Genomic DNA, 5,580 nt, shown 5'->3' with positions numbered 1-5,580 from the left:
TTTTTTTTTTTCATCCTTTTGGAGTCGAAGATATAAGTACCAGTTAGGCACTGGGGTCGATTTAATCGACTAGCCCCCCTCACCGCAAATTCCAGGCCTCGTGCCCATAGTAAAAAGGATTATTATTATCAATATTGTTATTGTCGTTATTGTTGTTGCTTTTGTTGCTATTATTAGTATTAGTAGTAGTTTTAGTAGTAGCAACAGCAGCAGCAGCAGCAGTAGTAGTAGCATTATTATTAGTAGTGGTAGGGGCAGCAGCAGCAGCAGTAACAGCTGTAGTAATTTGATATGTAGAAAGAAGTTACAAAATTATCCGAAAATCTTTGAATGACTGTTCTACCGAATGGAAATTAATGCACTTCAGATTACTTTACAAACAAAGACGCCGAAAATTCAGCACGTTTCCATCAATACCTGAGGCAGACAGAAAGTCTGTTTGAAAGATCCTCTTAATTTTCTCTGAAATTTTATTTAGTTTAGAAAATAATTTCAATATGTTTTCTTCTACTTTGTGCAGCAATACGAGTTAGCAGCAAGAAAAGAGAGTAGCCCTAGAGGCGTCCTTTGAAAGTAAAGAGTTCTGTTATCTTTAAACGCTTGAAAAGAAATCAAACAAAAGTTTAGAGCATACCCACAATATAATAATAATAATAATAATAATAATAATAATAAACACCATCCTGAGTGAGAAAATGTGTCGATTCTCTGGGACTTCCCCGTACATACCGACAAAACTATAAAAACTAATAAACCGGATATTATTATAGAAGATCAGACAAAAAAAGGTGTGTTTATTAATTGACAAGAATATTCCTTTCGATCACAATATAGCGGGGAAAGAATTTGACAAGATCAGTAAATATAAAGACTTGCTAATAGAAATTGTAGGATCTCTAGGAATGATAAAAAAAGGTACTGAAACCTATTTGAGAATGATAGTAGGCTTACCATCCCTACAGGAAGTGCAAAAGTCGTGTTAGCTGGAACGACTTATGTACTGAGAGGAACATTATCGCTGTAAAAACAACATCCATTCATGAATTTATTTATTAATTAATTTTTTTTAAAATACATATTTTACCTGTGAATTTGCGTGTGTAAACTGGGAATGCATACAATTAGTTTCTCTGCCCTAGGTGTACGGAAAACACTCGGCGAGAAATGGAAGAAAATTTGTAGAAAGAAGAAAAAAAGCAACAACAACAACAACATAATAATAATAATAATAATAATAATAATAATAATAATGGTTTCAGATTTTGGCACAAGGTAGCAATTTCTGTCGGAGGAATAAATCGATTACATCAGGCCCAGTACTTAGATGATACTTACTTTATCGACTTCGTAAGTATGAAAGCAAAGCTGATCCCTGCGGAATTTGAACTCAGAACGTAAGGGCCAATCAGCTAAGCGGGCGTTGACTGATATAATCGTCTACAACATATGATGGTTTGCTCTGAACATAGCAACAACCGCACCCGCAGCATAATGGGTCCTTGACCAATTCTTTAACGCTAAGATCAAAGTCACGTTGTCACGTTAACGTGCGTACCCTGAGACATGAGGAAATGAACGCAAATTTGATGCCTCAGTAGTGGAGTCTGGCGCAATGCCAGACTTGTGCCTGTGTTAGAAATAATTATTTAAACATGATAAATATGAGGAATTTGAAAAAACTTTCAGAAACCCCCAAATATGCAGTGTAATACTCTTCTAGATCTCAGCGTACTGAGTTCAAAGTCTGCCGTCTTATCATTCGTAAATTTAGGCTCGATAAATGAAGTGATATTGAATTACTATTATTGTTTCTTCTCTCTCACTCTCTCATTCCACCTCTCTCTTTCTCTCACCCCCTCTCTCTGTCTTGAGAGTGTACCTGTACTTTAATGGTACAACATCGTCGCAAAGTGTGAAATTTTTACGATGTTAGAATTGCATCAAAAATGTATATGTAGCACTCACTTGTTTACTTGTTAATTCCACGAACAGAAATTCAGTTGTCCGAACAACTGAATACATATCTGAATGACCAATGGATAATCCACGATTTAAATTATGAGTTTTCATTCTACCAAAATTATTCGACCAATGTTAACTTTCTCATTCATTCTTCCACAGTTAATAAAAAACGGGTGCTATTCAAGTACTGATACCTGTACAAGTAACTGTACCATAGCTTCCCAGGCAAGGATCTCACCACCAATAATCCTAAGGTGCTGCAAGAAATATTGATATTTTGATTAATTATATACAAAACCTTTTTTTAGGGACTTATGTGTTTAATTCGGAATTTACGCAAAAAACACTGTCACATTCCCTAAACGAAGGTAATTCTTGCATCCCATTAATATCACCGCTAACATTGTTATAATTCCGTGCTATGATTACTAGGGGGAGTCGCAAGACACACTGCGTTCTATAAATCGCATTTACATTTTGAGGCAATGTAGCTTCATTGAAGATTTGGATTATGTTTTTAATATTTTCAATAATTAAGGTTTTTGAAAGTGTAACACACGAAGACATAGAGTGAAAAACAAACTTATTTTATTAATTATATAAAACTAGCATTTTTGTTTTTAATCACCAGTGGCTACTATTAACTCTGTATCTATATATGTTTGGTTATATGTCTGTATTTGTCTCAGCAAACGAATAGAATATTTTATGTTAACAAGCAGAATATTATGAAGTATAATTCTAAAACCAAACAGTTACTTAAAATCTATTTGACATAAAATCTTAAAACTTCAAACCCCGCAAGCTAAATCTTCCTATTAGGAGCTGAATTCCACTTTTTTTTAATCATTTAGTTATAACATTTACGCATCACTAGTTTTGTTTGGTAAATTAAATAGAATTACCTTTCTCAGCGCACAAAGGCATATATGCCACGGAATATAAATTTAGAATTCATTTGCCAGGCCATCATTATATTAACAACTCTGCTACAAATCAGCAATGTTTTATGCAGAGATCAATCTAGATATAGCAGCCTTGTCACCTAAAAATCACACCTTAGCTCTTCATATTCAGATACGAAAGTGTACTTAGAGCAGAAATGCTTTTAATATTAGGTCTGCTCAACCTAGACTGTACAGCAGTAATAATGTCAAATTTTCTCTAGTGAGTTCAAACATCGGTGACTTCCTGAAACCATGACCACTGAAGATTTCAATTACCTGGTGGTTCCTGTTCATATGTATGCTATACAGAGAGGTCGATTTTAACCTAAAATGACAGCTAATTAAGTGTTCATTAGCTTTACTGCCTGTTGCATTAAGCTATCTACTTTCCAATCTAACTTTACAGTAAAGTGGATTAAGTCATTAATTATTATCAGGTTGGGCCTTAGTCGCATTGCATATGTCACAGACTGCTATTTCGTCACTATGCTTTAACCCCCACACCAAGCTCTTTATTGCTTTTAATGAAGTACACTGTAGGCCAAGTTCGCTTCATATGATGAATATATTAAACAATCTAACAGCTGTTAGTTCAGGAATCTGGTGAGACAAAGTAGAGCCGCCACACAGTCACTTTAATGTTAAAATGTTCTTTAAAATAAACCGTTTTGAAACATTATGAGAAATGCAAAGTATTCATTAGATAATACAGTCTTTGATATACAACAACACGAAGCGGTCATAGCTGGAATGCCTGTGATCATAAATTTACTCCTTCGAGGATGATATCGAGCTAAACGACGGCAACAATCTACCGGTTTCCTTCTGAAATTTCGACATGCAAAATTCACTGTAATGACTTTCAGCGACAATGAAATATTTGCATCAACGCCATCCCCAATTCAAATTTGTAAAATTAATGTTGATTATAATGCTTTAATCAAATAGAAAAAGCGTAACATGACTGAAGGGTATACGTTCTCATACTAAAGTCTGGGACTGGCTAAAGGCACCCAGCTTCAGGTGTTAAACAAGGCAACGGTTTAAATTTACCACCCAAGTACAAGAACGGTCACTTCACCGAGGTTTTACACAGTTGCTTCCAACTACCAATTTCATTTGAGAGACTTTGCTCGGCGAAGGCTATGGTAGAATACACTTACATATGGAACCTTACAGTAGGATCGGAATTACATATTTACAAAGCAAAGCTATAGCTGAGCTCAGGCGGTTTCCTAATATCTTAAACACCCAGTCCTCTAGTTTTGGGAGAATAAAAGTAAATGTGTATTTCTTTATTTCTGCTTTACTTGTGTGTTTTGTCGCATACTTTCTCCTATAGACTTCGTTTCATTCTGAATTTTCATACATTACATTCCTCTCATTGCAGTTTAGGCTTTTCAACGCTCTTCCTTTCATTCTATCAATATTTCTTTCCCTCTTCCTATCACATTATATCTCATTTCTTACAATAAACAAACAGTGAATACTGAAATATAATTTAAAGAATGATGAAGCCTTCAATGGCGTCATGCTGGCAATGTTCCGACAACTGCAATGAAAATGTCCTCCGGCAGTTTTTGCTAGATTTCTCCGTCTCTGTCTCTGTCTCTGCATTCTTTCTTTTCTTTTCTTTTCTTTCTTTGTTTGTTTGTTTGTTTCTTTCTTTCTTTCTGCCTATATTTTCTCTCTCTCACGCAGACATATATGCCTGCATACATCTACATACATATATACATGCATGTGTCATGTATCATGTAGACATGTATAAAGGTATCCATGTATGTATATGTTTGTGTTTGTATTATATGTGAGTATGTACGTATACAAAAGATGAGAGATTATTTTTTTTTATCTCTGTTTTTCTTTGGATAGTTTCCAAGTATTTAATGTTTTCAGAGACTATTGCCAATGCATTTTGTCTTCCACCCATTCTCCCTAACCACTAACTCTACTTATTCCTATTCAACACATTTGGCTAGTTAAGGTTTTGACACAGTTCAAAAACTGCATGTGCCTGCTGTTTTCTCCAATACCTCAGACATTTATATTGCTGTGTTTCATTTTGTGGTATTTCTTTTTATTTCATGCACAGATGTTTGAAGATTACATTCTCAAACTAGGTATCATTTCTGTAAGCATAAATACAGACTAAGATATATTATAAGCAAGAAGTAAAACCAAATTTAATAGTATTATTGCTCTCTGTGTGTTTTCAGTTACAGGCAGACGACATACTAAAATAAGGTGTGCTGAATATTATATATGATAAAGAAAACTTTCAGTAAAATATTTGAACTTAGCTGTACGTTGTTTGCAAATAATCATGAAATATGCTTACGAATATGACAATGAATGCAAAATTAGATAAACAAAAATTATATACCGGATATAAAGGATATAGAATCATCCGTTCGATACACACACATAAATACACGCGCACGAAGACAAAATGCATACGTAAGAGCCTCTCTCCAGGCATATACGTTCCAGTATATATACATATATGTAAATAAGCACCCACCAAATATAACCATAACTATATATACATACATATACATATCTAAATACACACACACATACATATACACATACATCCATATCTATCTATATGTATGTATGTATGTATGTATGTATGTATATATATATATATATATATATATATATATAT

Source organism: Octopus bimaculoides, chromosome 10 (assembly GCF_001194135.2).
Source record: "Octopus bimaculoides isolate UCB-OBI-ISO-001 chromosome 10, ASM119413v2, whole genome shotgun sequence".
Taxonomy (NCBI): Eukaryota; Metazoa; Mollusca; class Cephalopoda; order Octopoda; family Octopodidae; genus Octopus; species Octopus bimaculoides.
Note: the sequence above shows the minus strand (reverse complement) of the source record.